Source organism: Micrasema longulum, unplaced genomic scaffold (assembly GCF_059751315.1).
Source record: "Micrasema longulum isolate JH-2025_06_02 unplaced genomic scaffold, ASM5975131v1 h1tg000097l, whole genome shotgun sequence".
Lineage (NCBI taxonomy): Eukaryota > Metazoa > Arthropoda > Insecta > Trichoptera > Brachycentridae > Micrasema > Micrasema longulum.
In genome coordinates, this window is record NW_028277303.1 from 914,575 (window position 1) to 931,191 (window position 16,617).

The 16,617-nt window shown below is 32.0% G+C and overlaps 1 protein-coding gene across 2 annotated transcripts in view; it reads left to right on the plus strand.

Annotated features, from left to right (window-relative positions):
* The first annotated feature begins 2,542 nt into the window (after positions 1-2,542).
* LOC148284689 (ras-GEF domain-containing family member 1B-like) overlaps positions 2,543-16,617 on the plus strand; it is a 151,202-nt gene continuing 137,127 nt past the window's right edge. The window contains exon 1 of one of the 2 annotated variants that reach the window (XR_015824064.1): positions 2,543-3,106. The gene's annotated coding sequence lies outside the window, so the exon portion shown is untranslated. The remainder of the gene's footprint in view (positions 3,107-16,617) is intronic. The other variant, XM_088235888.1, reaches the window with a different exon arrangement.

A 16,617-nucleotide genomic window follows, 5' to 3' on the forward strand; every position in this document is an offset into this window, starting at 1 on the left:
AAATAAGTCTTCTGTGTTTTTCTCATCACTAAGCGAGTGCTGAGAAGACTATAAAGTCTTTAGACAAAATTCCCTCTCTTTCCCAATACTACTTAGATAAAAATAATAAGGAAACAATATTCACCTGTGAAATATAATCCTTGTACATTACAAGCATGGTCAATAATACTCCAACTTCTTTATTTGAAATATCACCCAAATAAGCTTATGGTAACGATATGGTGGTCCTGTGTCTGTGTTATCTAATATAGCTTCATAATATATGGCTCTACTGCAATTGCAGATGTGCATTGACATGGATACTGAAGCTCGCAGTAAAACAACCGAATTTGGTTAATCACTCATCTCCATTGCTGCTTCACAACAACGCTCAGTCTTCACACACTTACAGTAGACAATCTCTAAGCTACAAGAGCTAATTCTGGAGACTCCATTACACATTTGCCAACATTCAATATCAACTTGATCTTGAAACAACATCCTTAACAAACAAATATTTTATAATACATATAATACACCCCAATTGGTTGGTTGGTTGGGTGGAACTTGAATTACAGCCACCTCCTAGTAGCGAAAATCAAGAAAGGAGCTCCTCGTTGGTTTGGGCATGTAGAGCGAATGGACGGCGAGAGAACGGTTAAAAATATTTACATAGCGAATGTTCATTAATGCAGAAATCGAAGACCGAGTTTTATTTCACCTACATACTAGGCAACGCCTGAAAGTTTATTTTTTTCAATTTCCATACTTCTTCATGGACCAGGTGGATTTATCAACATTTTTTTGAGTTTGTCCAAGTTGTAATATGTAAATGTTTAAAGCTCCCCAAGGAGTTGAATCCAGCCCTTGTCTACAAAAATTTGGACGAACTCAAAATATTGTTGATAAATTCACCTGGTTTATGAAGAAGTATGGAAATTGAAAAAATAACACTTTTAGGCGTTACCTAGTATGTAGGTGACATAAAACAGTTAGATAAATCTCACCTGCATAAAAAAAAGTTTCAGCTCTTTAACTTCACAAACATCAATAGGTGAAAGAATTTAAGGAACATAGATGTTCAAATATTAGCAGAATGGTGAATGTTACACAGTTTGTAAACTGGCCACTTAAACCAGCTAATGACACTTCATAAGCCCTGTAGATGCCTAGACTTCTATATTACCATCTCTAAAATATTCTTCATCTCTGTTGTCATATGTTCATAATAAAATTAAATCAACGTATGATAGTTACAAAAGATGAAATCTGAAAAAAATGCAAATTTGGGCAGGTAAAATAGAATAAGTAAGTGAAGAGCCACAAAGGAGGATTGCTCATGTTGAAACAATTAAATTAATATGTCAATAAAGAATGATAGAATAGGATACAAATTACCAAATAAGACATGGCCAACAAAAATTAATAAAAAAGCAGTTGTCAAATTTAAAAAAAATATATTTTTACTTTTTCATACAAAGATACATATTACATAAAATAAATATCATATCCCTGACTCTGTGAGGCCAAGAACTCTGTGTTGAGTTGGCATACAACATAATGGAAAAATATTATAATACTATTAGTATATATGTAAAAAGCAGAGTCTAAATATTATTTTAATTTACTAAATTTCAAAAGGTAGATGTAGAGTGATTCATATAACTCTTCCTTTAATAAAAAAATGAAAAACAGTACAAAAAGTTTATATCTTTATTCAACTATTTTGCCAAATTCGATATTCAAGCTCTGTGACGTAAAATGTTAAGCTCTGTTGGTGTAAAATGAATAAACTGTCAGAGTGATGTAATATATCGGACTTGTTTTCTAAATTATTTAAATAAATAATAAGCAGGTAATGACAAATACGAAATAGTTTACTTTTTTTTTAAAGGATTGAAAATGTATAAAAATAAACCTGAATTTAAATGATTAAAAACTTTATATTTTTTATAGTGATTTATAAATGATACGTGTAAACAATTTAAGATATTGATACTTCAGAATTATTTAAAATAGTGGATAGTTTTTAAATAAGTAGATAAAAGTTAGTGTATGAAAGTAAAATATAAGTGCATGGTGGTAAATTTAAGTCACCTTAATGTTAGTTGTTGTATAATATCCCCATATAAAAGAAAAAAACAGCACTGTATAAGGTACCCATAATAATATTATAAAAACCACACATCCGTTTAATGGTTTTCAACAAAAATTATAGCATATTTTTATTAAAAAGCATGCTAATTTCATATTTATAAATTGACTTGCAAATTAATTCAAATTAAGATATCCCTATTACCTGACAGCAGTGCACTTGATAGAAGTGGAGCAAGCCTCGTAACTGTAGAGATTATTTGAGTACATAATAAATACTGGTCCTGCTTTGAAATATGCGTGAAAGTTTTTATTATTTAAAAATAAGCGGAAAAATTAGTTGAGCTCTATGCCATAGGACAGGTAAATAAACGTCTTGATTCTATGGAATGTTCAAAAGGTGGTTTATATCTATGGTTTTGTGTTAGTGTTAGTACGTAAGTACGTTGGTGGTGATAATTCTCGCTGCGTGTATATACTTTATGCACACATACAAAGTCGTGTTTGTATTATAGGGAATCCGTGTTTATGTTTACCTGTATTCACTAGGTAGACTTATAATAGTAGTAGTAGGTTTACTTTATGTTTTTACTTTTTACTTTACGCGATCGGTTTGTACAGTTCGTAGGTAGCGCGGGTCGTAAAATTATACAAGTGTCATCTGGTGTAGCGTAGATTTTTATAAGAAGTTATTCAAACTTATAAGTATCTGAAACATTCGGCACGAATTGACAATCAGTGAAACAATCCGCGATGCTTTTAATATATAAAACTCTTTGTTCGCGCCTAAAAACTTAATATTTGTGTTTGAAGTTTCGTCGTCTTTGCCAAACACCTTTCCAGGTGGAACAAACTTAACCAAGAAAATTACTAACCGACTTTGTGATGGTTCTTTGCGGAATTTGTATTTTGAAATAATAGTGTTTGGTTTTATATGGTGGTTCGTTTCCTAATCATATTCTAGCATGGAGACTGTGAGCGGAACGAGAACTATTTACCACCTAGGTTAAACAAAACTAGATTTATGATTCAGGTAAGATGAATTATTAATCATTTGTTTACAGTTGCAAGAATTTGTATTGTGTTTGATGCTAATGTCAATTGGTGTATTCGATTTTCAAGTAACGTTCCATACATTAATAGCGCGAATTTATAGAAACATGGTCAAAATATTACAATGTTTACACAACATATTTATTTAACTCCAGTGTATTTTGGCATATTGTATGTTTTAATTCAAAAGTAAATAAGTACATTGCGTTATACAGTAAGTAACGTGTAATTAAATCGCGAAACTTCGTTAAATTTTTGGAGCACGACAAAAAACCGTATTCACTTTGTTACCACTTTCTCTACGCTTTCCAAATGAACCTCTGTTCCCCAGTGTTTCAGTGCTCAGCGCGACTCGCTGATTCCTAACTAGAATATATAGTAAATAGCTAACTCGTGAGTTATATTTTATTCAGAATATAAAATATTATTCGTTGTCGACGTATCGGGGGTGTTTGTACAACATGTTAAGAATGCACATACAATCTGATAAAAACTCTGTTGAATTTTAACCCATTTTGCATACGACATTTGTTATTTTTGCCAAACTATTAACCAAAATTGATTGATCAAATGTATCTATTTCAATGTGTCTAATAGCTTATCTTCATGTATATCCAAGGCATATTCGTAAATTAATTCTCTGTTCCCGATTATTTACTCTCTCGAGAATAAACACACAGATGACCAAAAACGAAATGTTTTTTTAAATTTGTTGCAACAGAGAGGCAAAACATTTATGACAAGTGAATAAAAATTTATTTATTTTATTTATTTTAATTATTTAATTTATTTTAATTATTTTATTTATTTCATTTATTTTTTATTTTTTATTTTTTTATTTATTTATTTTATTTATTTAATTGATTTATTTTATTTATTTTTATTATTTTATTTATTTTAATTATTTTATTTATTTTATTTCTTTTATTTATTTTATTTATTTTATTTTATTTACATACATAAGTTTATTTTACATTATTTGAGACATAAGTCCCAACTCGATGGGACGAGCAATTAGTTGACATAGACACATGAGATATGGCACATCAATATGGTAAACAATAAACTCAAACATTCGGAAAATCATCAAGGAGTTTCCTACTTAAATCCCTTCCACTAGGAAAAATCCAGTCCTTAACTCCTTTCTTGAAAATAGTTTTTGTCCTTGAGAGCTTAATACGCTCTTCCAAAATATTGAAAACTCTCGGTGCGATAAATGAGAGATGTTTCTAAGCAAAAGTCTTACTTACTTTTGGGTATGACATAATTCATGCTCTGGGAAAACCTCGTACGGCATTTTGCTGAGACCTCCTTATCGTTCGACCAGAAGTGTGCTTCTTTTAGGTACAGTTGTCTCATATCCAGCACCTTCATGTATTGGAACAACTGTTCTGACAGGTGTGTTTGTGAGAAACAAAAAACAAACCGACACAAGCGTTGACTTATGACTGCGATAACTTAAGCATGTTCATTGTGATCTCTCAAATGCTTAGCACGTCGATAGTTATTTGAGATTGAGCAACAGGGGTGATATTCCAAACGCTGTTTCGGCCGTAGAAAAAACTTTTATCGCGCGTATTTTGTATGTAAATACACAAAATAAAAGTGTTCTTTTACGGCCGACAGAGCGGTTCAAAAAAGCACCGCAGGGTGGTGTTCTGAACTCAAAAGCGCGCGTAGAAAACGCATTTTTAACGCGGATACTAAATACACGCTAGCAGAGCCTCGAACCTCTGATCCGTCATCCCGCAAAACTAGCCACAGAACCACAACCCGATTTTTATCTATATGTACTGTACTTGTTTGTCAGAAGAGGCAAAATTAGACGTTCACAGCGGAGTCCTGGTCCCGACACTGATGTATGGGAGCGAAGTATGCACTTGCAAAAACAGGGATGGAAGTAGGCTTAATGCTGTCGAAATACGATGTCTCAGGCGAATGTGTGGTAAAACTATGTACGATAGATAGCATTATCGACAAAACCAAGAAAGGAGCTCTGCGCTGGTTTGGAATGGACAGCGAACGAACGGCTAAGAATATTTACAATGCGAATGTTGATGGATGCAGAAATAGAGGAAGACCGAGAAAGACATGATCAAATCCAACTAATACTTGAAGATGGACATGCCGAAAGTCGGAATAATCGGCGCGCGTGCATGAGAAGATGTATGAATGTAGAGGAAGCGAGATCTGTATGGAATGATAGAGTGTTGTGGCGTTCTATCCTCTCTGCCTACCCTTACGGGGAAACGGCGTGATGGTTTGTTGTTGTTGTTGTACTGTACTTAGTATTTGTACCGGCCGCAGTTCGCAGTCGTTGCTCTGTGCAGCTCGTTAATCTGAAATCTCATTGTCCAAAATCAACAAAATTACGTACTCCCGTTGCACCGCCAAATTGTTTTTTTAAAAATTTAAATAAAAATTTATTCAGAAAAACAACAGCAATACAAAATAATATATACAACATTATAAAAAACATAAAATAAAGCCAAATCAGTTTTCCAGATAAATACAATTATAAAAATCCAGTTCAGTTAGTTTTTGTGTGGGAGGATGCGTGGGTAAGTGAGTGGAGTGCAGTTTAGGTAGGTATGTGAATATGTGTGTGAGTGTTTATGGGTGTGAGGGTGGGTTTATGGACAGGGTGAGTGTGTGTTTGATATGAGTGAATAGAAACAACTTAAATTAATAATGAAATAATATATTTATTTTTTATAAAGAAACCTAATTTTTTTCAAATAATAATTTATTCATTCTTGTTTTAAAATTGAGTTTACTGCAGTTAAATATATCTTTAATAATTATATTAGTTAAATATAATTATTGAAAAATACATTATAATTACGCGCCAAGCTAATCAGAAGAGAGGTCCTTGCATAGTTGGTGCGAACAGTAGGCACATGGAAAAGAGATAGATTCGTGTGACGGGTGCGGTAGCCAGGTACATTAAGGGCCATTTTAGAAACCAAAACAGTTTATGATTGTTTGATGCTTATGTTTAATTTTTATTCAGTCTTTAAGTCAATTAAAACGGAGCTCAACTTTCATGGAGCTACCAATTTGAGCATGTTAAATAAAAAATAGCACCCGTAACTGGCGTATTGCATAGACTTTGAGCCTTGCTTCCTCATCCCGTTTTGTTTGCCGTCTACTACGCTATGATTCATTCCCACCTATCTTATCTATCATGCATATGGGGTTTTGCCAGCAAAAATCAGATCTCGGAAATACAAGTTCTTCAGAACAGAGCTCTAAGAAACATTCTTGGACTTAAATGGGATTCCCATGTCAAGGATATCTACCGGCAAACAAAGATACTTCCTTTCAAGGTGATGCCACTGCATGACATAACAAATGCTATTTTAAATATCATAAACTTTTCTGTTCACTCAAATTTAAAATGCACATTTGGTCATGATATTCACAATTACAATACGCGTTACTCAGGGAATCTTCATGGGTCTAAGTTTCGCTCAACAAATTTCGGCTGCAGGTCTTTGGAAAATATTGGCTATTCCGAATATAATAAACTGCTTGATGAGCTAAAACACGAAAAATTTAACAAAAAATCCAGAAGTGTCGCAATCAAAAAATATTTCTTAAATCTTTTTGATAGTGATAATTATTAATGTAATTTTTATAGATCGTATTATCAGCGCTACGAATTTTTAAAGTTTTGTATTTCTGAAATAACTCCGCGTGTAAAGTCAGAGGTTCATTTCCGCTTATTCTCATTCAGTTCTTCCCATTGGTCCAGAAGCGACAAGCAGACCGGAAATCTTCCATGGCTCTCAGATCATAGGTTGATTTACATGAACCAGTGACGTCATTCAAAGTAGTGCGTTTTAATCAAAATATTTTTTATTATTTTTTTTCCGTACATTTTCAAGAAACTTTGCTGTACAATTTAATGCTCTAATTTTTACACCGCGCAAGAAAACGATGATTGATGATATGTATTTATAATATAATTGTATCTTATAAATTCATAAATGACTGTTGGCTTTCCAATGAAATAAAATATAAAAAACCAAAAAAATAAGTAACAATATTTATTGTAGGATATTTTAAAAATTATAAATATTGCATTTTTTAAAAATAAAAATTGTACTGCAAAACGAACTCTTTCTCTGAACACTAGCATCTTTCTCTATTTTTTTTTTTTGACTTAGTTTAATAGTCCATGAATAAATAAAAAAAACCCACTGAACTTCCTCATTAGAGGCTTCCATGTAATATTGTTATTGTAAATGTTGTCACATAAAAAATATATACAACATAAACTAACTAATCTTACAAAACTTATAAGATTACTAAAAACGTAAATGTAATACATATTATTACAAATATATCTACTTTTGAATATTGATCACACAGTTGCACATTATAATATATAATACACTATAGTTGACCGACCATACAGAGTACATTTATTATGTGCCCACATACAGAACTGCACATAACCTGCATATTATCGGCTGCGGATTCAAGGCGCAACATCACAACTTAAATGTTTAAAAAAAAAAAAAAAATTAAAGGAAGTTAAAGATATGTTATTAATATCAATAGAATTTAATTTCTGATTACACACATTGCAGGTTCTATTAACAAATTAATTTTAAAAAGTTTTTGTGGAACATTAGAAATTTTAAATACAGATTGGTTTCTGGTCTGCGTTAAACAAGAATCCATTAATACGGCGTGGTATAGTAGTTACGATGAAGTGAGTTTTATACGATTCTTTAGTCTGACTGTGGTGAATACTTTTGTGCTCTCAATACTTTTATTCATCATCATGCCCCTTTCTGCATCTAGTGGTGCATAGGGCACTGTATTGACGCACCCAATGCAGCGTATTTAGATCATCTGTTACATAAAGGCAAGGAAAAAGAAAACAGTTTTTCTCGTGTATTGTGCATATAAATACACGAGATAATCCAGCCGCGAGAGCGTTTGGAATACCTGCCCAGGGGTGATATTCCAGAAGCTCTCGCGACCGTAGAAAAAGTTTTTATCTCGCGTATTTTGTATGTAAGTGTTTTCTACGGCCGCGAGAGCGGTTCAGGTGGTATTCTGAATCTTCTCTACCCCCTTAGAGAGTGATTTATTTAGAATTTATATTTTTTATGTATTTACACTTACTTAATATCTGGCTGATGATACACTGATGATGAAACGTCAAAATATTTTTTTAGAGCTAAAATAATCTAAATAACACCTTTTCTTTATCAGTTGGTTGGAAGAAGTTGCCATTTGGCAATTAATCCACCAATGTATAATTTATATATCCAAAGAAATAAACAAACATACGTATCCAATAAAACAAAGTTAAATTTGATTATAAAAAATATTTTTTTAAATCATTACTTTAAAAAAAAAATAACCAGTGAGATTACATTTTAATGCATTAACAGAGTTTGTATCGAAAATATTACATCAGTAATATCGCATTCACTAATGTTATTTCATCTCAATACCGTAATTAAATTCCTATTACGAGTCAATCATGCGCTATTCACGATACGAATTAAATACCGACACTAACCTGTATACATTTTGGACGCAGTAATGTAATTGTTGGCGTTTTCAATCCAAACGTTAAATGGATTAATTACACCCATGAACAATATTATACCTCCCAAAACAAAGGCAGAAATTATTCAATGAATAATTTAAACGAAAAATGCATTATAGATACCCAACAGGATTATTTGTTGTAAATTGTATTTCAATTTTTGTTTTTATTACAACTTAAAGTACAATAATATATGCACTTTGGCGGACTTATTACTAAAGCCAATATCTTCCTGCCAACCAATAGGCAGACTAATGAAAAATTGGTAAAAATTTCTAATAAAAAAAATATACATATTTTTTCGCATTTCAGATATTTTTAAGCGGAGCTTGTACATTCAAATTTATTAATGAAAACATTTTTTATTCTCATTATACTATGACAAGGAATGTGGGATTGGTCAAGGAGTTTAGAAAGAGACGGGAAGTGGATGCAGTTAATAAAAAATAAAGATAACTTAGGTTATACTCGTGTAATGTAAAATAAATACAAATTTTAGACCATATTATAATGTTTCAGGCGTTTCTCGAATTTGGCCATGGAAGGTGCATTTTTAATATAGAGGGGTAGCTTATTTCATTCCAAAGTCTGACACAATGAACGGAAACGGATTTACTGAAGAATGATGCGTATGTCGAAGAATAGAAAGTGTCCTCTTTTGAGAAGAGCGAAGTGATAGACCATGATCAGGGGTGGTATTCTGAACGCAAAAGCGCGCGTAGAAAACGCATTTTTAATGCGATTTTACGTACTAAATACACGCTAACAGAGCTATCTCTTCGCGCGCAATTCCGTTCAGAATACCAGTCCAGAAAGGTAAACAAAATTATCAGTACGTTGACGTATTCGCCTATCATTCTTGAGGTCCGGGTTCGATTCCTGGCATGATGGACGTAAATTTTTGATTTCAAAGACTTTTTGAAATGGAATATTTTATTGTTTCTGGACTGGCACCCGCATAAGACTGATCACCTCACCTTCACGTAACAGATTATAAAACTAAGCTGTATTTGGTTTATGAATGCAGTGCCCTATGCACCACTGGGTGCGGAAAGGGGGGTGATGATAATGGTAAAGACCAATTTAAAAAATGTAAATACCTTTTGGAATACAAAGTACTTGGATAAATAAGAACGTATTTTTAGTAATAAGTTAATAGTGTTATCAGATATTGTATGATGATATTGCTACAGCCAAAAATATGGAAAATACTTATTTCGCTGTGATAATGGAAGACTTTAATGCAAAGATTGGTACCAAAAATCTATCAAACCCTAATTGTATTGGGAGTTTTGGTCTGAAACAAAGAAATAACAGAAACCATTTTGTATGTCTACCTTTAAAAAGAACCTTCTTAAATAAAATGGACGTGTAATAGCTCAGATTCCATAACAAAAATGGCTGCATTTTTCGCTCAACGAGACAGATTTTAAAAGATGTTTTTTTCCTGAACAAATTCGATACGATAGCGACCACAGAATGGTAATGCTAAGATATGCATCAATACTAAATTGGAGAGGAGAGGCTTGTATTTAAGATTCCTCGCTCTACCAATACGACTCTAGAAGACAAAAAAAGATTTGAATTTCCGGCTCAAAGCTATAAAAATCGGCCCTCGTAAACAGTTACAAGAGAAAAACATTGACGAACTCTCTTCTACAATTACTTATAATATCATTACAACAACAATTAAAATATATACAATGACTCCAGCTACAAATTCAAGACTTTCACCAGAAACCCATAAAATGATTATAAAAAGGAAGACAATTCCTAGGGATTCTCTAGAATATTAAATTTTTAACAAGAAGTTTAAAAATACTTTCGGGAAATATACAATATACGAATAATGCAATAGACCATAAAATATAAACCTAAAATGTTTAAAGTCAAAGGCAGAATCTCTAACATGAAATACTCAAATGGCGGAACACAATACAACAAAAATAATATTACAAAAAGTATACAAAATTTTTACAGTGGTCTATATGAAGACTTCTAGACCACAAGTTTTAAATACAACATAACCCATTAAAAATATTTTATTAGAAGAAATATTTATAATATATAATCTAAATATGTAAATATAACATTTTCATCTGATTAGTTTAAAAAGTAAAAAAATTAAAGAAACCCGGACGACCCCATCGCCGCTGGAGAAATGATATTGTGAAGCGTTCGGGAACAGCGTGGGTGCAAATAGCCCAAGACCGTTTGGCATGGAGAATGATGGAGGGGGCCTGCGTTCAGAAGTGGACGGTTACAGGCTGAAAAGGAAGAATAAGTTTCAGATAATATATATTAGATTTCTAAAAAATAATCCTTATTATTGCCTTAATAGAATGTTGTACAGGCACTGCAACAACTGCAGTGTATCTACAACACTTGTCACGTGAAGACGAGGTCTTACGCAGGTGCCAGGGACTCAGAAATACTGCAGCATAAAAAAACATTTTAAAGATATATTTCACGTCAAGCTTGTCAGGAATTGAACTCCAGACCGCATTTCAGGTAGACAAACACGCAAGCCGCGTGGTGGACAATTGGTTATCCACAACTTTCAATAGAATTTCAAATAGAGTATTATAATAAATTATTTAGTTCCCTAAGAATGTTTATCGACAAACGAATATAAATATATAGTGCTCTCGAATATTTCATAAGAAAATTAGAGTATTTATATGGAATAAAATTAATTGGGAATACGGTACAGATTGTTAGTTAATCGGTTGTAAGTAATGAGACCCAATGCTTTATTGGGATAAAACTAGTGTGGTGAATGCATTCCGATGTATTGCAGTGAGTAAGCATTTAAGTGTTGGTGCTCAAATGATGATGTCATGTACTCCTGAGATAGAGGGCGACTACCCTTCGTAATGTATTCTGTATGCGCCTCCCTTGCCTCCGCCCACCGCACGACCCTCCCTCAGCCCAGCGATCAATACGAGGGGAGCGATTTAGCTATTTGAAGCTCAACCATCGAATCACTGAGCTGAAATTATCATTTATTTATTTCTAAATTCTAATCTGTTTAGGAAATCATAAAAGTTCATAACCATGTAAAATAGGTTAATCGTTTTATGAATCTACTAGTAATATGAAGTTTACGTTATCTAAAGCAAAACCAAATATCTGTTTTTTTAATGAAATTTGTTTTTATTAAAAAACTTTTGTTTACAAGTACTGTGTTCCATTTAGATTTGTGCTTTTGTCCCATTTCGTACGTATCATCCTATTTTACACAACACGGCAAAATTAGGGTAGATTGAAATATTTTTTTATATTTTTAATTTATTTGACGGTACTCCCCAGGCAGCGTTGTCAGCCCTACCGGTTTTGGGAATAATCTACCGATATACCAAATTCGATTGAAATTCTACCGATTTTTAAACATTGCCTTGTTTTTTCCATTTCTGTATTAAAATTACAATTGTTTTTAATACGGTAAAGGTTTAATTTTTTAAATCTTGAATAATTGTTTAATTTAAATTTTAAAATGAATCTACCGAAATATTCCGATTTATTTTTCAGAAAATACCGATTTTCGCTTGATGGAGGTTAGCAACGTAAAAACGTTCAGGTAAAAATCCCACAATCTTAAATTGAGTGGAGATAAGTCGGCCCCGTGGTGTACTGGTTAGTGCGTTTTCTGCCAGTAAACATACACGGTGTTTCGCGGGCAAGGAAAGCGGCTGGGTAGGGGAGAGGTAGGGTTTTGTGGAAGATGTGTTAAAACGAGAAATGAAGGTTTTTCATCATTTTGAGGTTATATACAAAATATTTTTATAAAAAAAAATTGTAAAAAATAAATAAATTAGGATTTTTATAATTTTACTAGAAGGAATGTTTCCCTGAAGTCTCGCATCTGAAACCTTTGTATTAGTAATTACAATACCATTTTTATTGCATAATATTTCAAGACAAACGCAATAACAAGTACACCATGAGGCCGACTAACTTCAACTAAATTTTATTTTGCATGATTTTTATCTGTGAGAAGCCGCTCAATACATCCATTTCCTTGTGTGTGTATGTCGCATGAATTTACATAGAATACAAGACTTGAAAAAATGTATTATGTACCTTATAATTTTTTTTTATATATATTTTGCTAAAACAGGCCTAAAATATGTGATTATTTTTATAAATTATGGAAAATAGATTATTAAACAGCATATGTATATATATATATATATATATTGCTTTTAATTTATTTTAAATATGTCATCTTTTGCTTAATGTAATTGCTTGCAATTATTTTGCGTAATTTTTCAGCACAGTCTTTTAAGAGCTAAAACATACAAAATAATGTCAATCCACCCTAGTTTTACTGTGCTATGTGGATTTTGACGATACGTGTGAAATGAGCCATTAGGAGTAAGAAGATGCGTGTGAGTGTGTGCATATTGTGTTTTTTTAGTTTTCAACAGTTTTAATTCATATTTCAGTAAAAAAATTAAATAGAACCATTTTAAATGGTAATTAATTTGTTGAAAAGTAACACTAAAATTATTAAGTTTTCTGAAAAAAGTCTTGAAATTAAGTCTTCAGCTCTTCCAAACATTTTTTTAAATTACGGATGGTCCTACTTATTCTCTATGGATGAGAATCGTGGCACCTCACTAAATGCGAACGGTGACTTTTTAGGCAAGCTATATTTAAAAAAAAATTGTACCTGCATAAATGTATGTATAAGTAATTAAGAAATAATTTCTACCGATAATCGACCAATTTAACTTAAAAAAAAACAATTTATATCTTCGCGATATATGTATGTATATGCTCCCTTATTTTAATACAATACATTTGTGCAAAAGTCTAAAAAGATAAAACAATGATACTCATTAGATATATTCGATATAATATTGCAACAAAAATGTTAACACCGAGCACCGCCACGTAACCGCCACCGTCCGCTTTGATTCCTTCTAAAAATGAAAAATGCCGAAAATTGACACATAGACACACAGCGGAGCGTTACTATCATTACATTAAGACGGGCGGACGAAAGAACAGGTGTCATATGTCAACTGCTGTATACTATCAAAGTAAAATGTTCCTTAGAAAATAATGTACGATATGCTATCTTCCAAATACAGAAGCTTCAAATAATATCTGTAATCTGCGAGCTCCCTCCAGGACGAAAAAACACCAACTGGGTTTTGAAATGTTAGCATACAGTATACATTTTGTATGCAAAAATTAGCTTCAGTAATCGGCCAGTTTCTCCCACCGAAAACGGTGCATTTATAGATATATTTATTTTTTGAGGAAGACATAAACGGTGACGTCAATTTATAACAAATGTACATCTGTTTTGTTGGCTCCTCCCCACCCTGTATTTCAGTTTTACTTCCGGCTGCGAGGTTCAGGCGTCGGACCTCTGATTTGTGAGACCGCGAAATTACCTCAGTCCGTCCAGCTTGAATTTTTATAAATATACATTTTGAGTATGCGCCAGACTTTACCCTCAAAAGATACAGAGCAGCAAATACAATTATATTTACTAAGACGATTTTTTTTTTTTAATAATGGGAATATTTCGTCTTCGTGTTAATGTCATCAATAATAAAATACCTACTTATTTATAGCGGAGAAACAACATTAAATATATGTATGGCTTTATTTCGTTTGTTGTAAATTAACCGTCAGATTTTTTTTTAGGTTTTAGAAATCCATAAGGTTTATTGCGAAAGTTCTCTAGAAAAATAAAGTTTTCATATTGAGTTAAATTGTTTTCGATTCCTGGCTTAAGTACAAATAATACCCCGATGCATTTTATGCAGATTAAATTTCAAAAGCGAATGGTTGTAGTTTGATAAATAAATAAGTTAACTTTAATACATCCATTTAAGCTAGTTGTAACTCATAATATTTAAAAAAAACTAATAGGTACCTAGACAAGAGTGTGTTCTTAATTTAATTTTAAAAGGTAAGAATCATCATCATTCCCTTTTCGAACCAAATGGGGAATATCAACCATGTCGGGAATCGAACCCGAGACCTCTTGCATGGTAGGCAAATGCGCTGACCATTACACCACGAGGCCGAGGTAAGAATACTCTACATTAATACTTATTGTTTTTTTTTCTATTATGCATGTAGGACGGGTCAAAATTAAAAATTTTGTTGTTTAATCTTGGTTTAGTATTTTTGTATTTCATATTTTTTCGTATTTATTTTATGAAAAATGTAGAATAATTACATTTTACGCACAGTTTATATTTATGTAACGTTGCTACCTCTCCGTTGAAGATGATCGCTACCTCTCGATGGTGGTCGTTTTACCGTTATTTAGACATTTTTTTTTATTCAATGTTCCGATGCGCCGGTTGCGAAATAATAATGTGCTGATCAAGGAACAGCATATCACAAACTATAGGTTTTGCATGCACAAATGTCCCGATTGTGACGCATTGTTAACTCGATAGAAGATCTGGACTTTATGGTGTAAGTCTTTTTAGATTTAAACAATAACTTAGATAGACCAGATCTGGTCTTAAGGTAGTAATTATTATAATATTTTTGTCCTAGCTTTTAGTTTATTTGGTTGTATTTAATTTAATTTGTACCTGCATATATTATAAAGAAATGTATTTGACATTTCACAATGGATACGTCCGTAAATAAATAAATAAATTAATAATAATAATAAATAAATTAATAATAATAATAAATAAATTAATAAAAGTAATTTACTTAATTTTTGCACACAATAAATACTGTATGGAAGTTAGAATGGTGTGGGTTTCATATTATGTTTCTTTAATTTGGCTTTAAATTCTCATTTTTTTTTAATGTTCGAGTATTTTTATTCCGTCGGTTATTTATTAAAATTGTTATTTTCCTTCAAGGAACGATGATTTTGTAAGAGACTTGTGTTACACCTGTGCGCACTTAAATTGTAAAGTAATTATATTTCCGATAAACTTTTAAAAATATGCTGTGGGTACCTGTATTACTTTTTTTTCCAAAATATGTTTGTTTATTTAATAACGGTTCGAAGAACCATTTTCGTATTCATTGTAACAAAATTAATTACCTATTATCACAAAAAACCCATGTTGCACGCTTACTTCATAAATATTCAATAAAAAAATATATTTGAAAAAATGATTTACAAGAAAAAATATTTCTCTTTATATTACCCATGAGAAAAGTAAATATTAGTAAAATTTATTTACAATAAGAAGTGAAACATACAACAACAAACCATCGCGCTGTTTTCACGAGCGAGTAAGGAAAGGGGATTGAACGCCACATCTCTCTGTTTTATTTATTTACGTTTACATATTCATAGGTTATAAACAATTTGTGAATATAAAAAAAACAAAACTGAACCATCAACAATTGTTTTTAATTTGATGGCTGCTTTCAGATAAAAATCCCGAAAAAGGCAATCGAGTGGAGAAATGTCCGATTTGTAGTGTAGTGGTAGGTGCGTTTGTCTACCATGCTTGTGCTCCTAGGTTTGTTTTCTGGGAAGGCTGCCATGAAATGTTTGCTTCTAAAACTGGTTTTACACTGAAATATTTCATTGTCCCTGAACTCGCACACGAAACGTAACGATGATCACCTTACCTTCCTCTACAGGTGATCGAGATCGGCTGTATTTTGTTTAATATTGCTGTGCAACATAAAACTAGACATTTCTTTTCTGTCACACAACGATAGGAGTTTTAGTTCTGCTTGTAATTCTTTCTAGTTTGTTATATTTGTAACTTCATTGGGTAAAGTGTAATAGAAAAATATTTATTTTTTCCTCCGTAGAATCTAATTACTGAACACTTAGAAATATTTAAAAACAGCATATTATTTTTACACCATTAACATAAATTATTAATATTTTCTTGAATAATGAAACAATCTTCAATACTTTCAGATCATCGATGTATATGAGTGATTGTATTTTATTT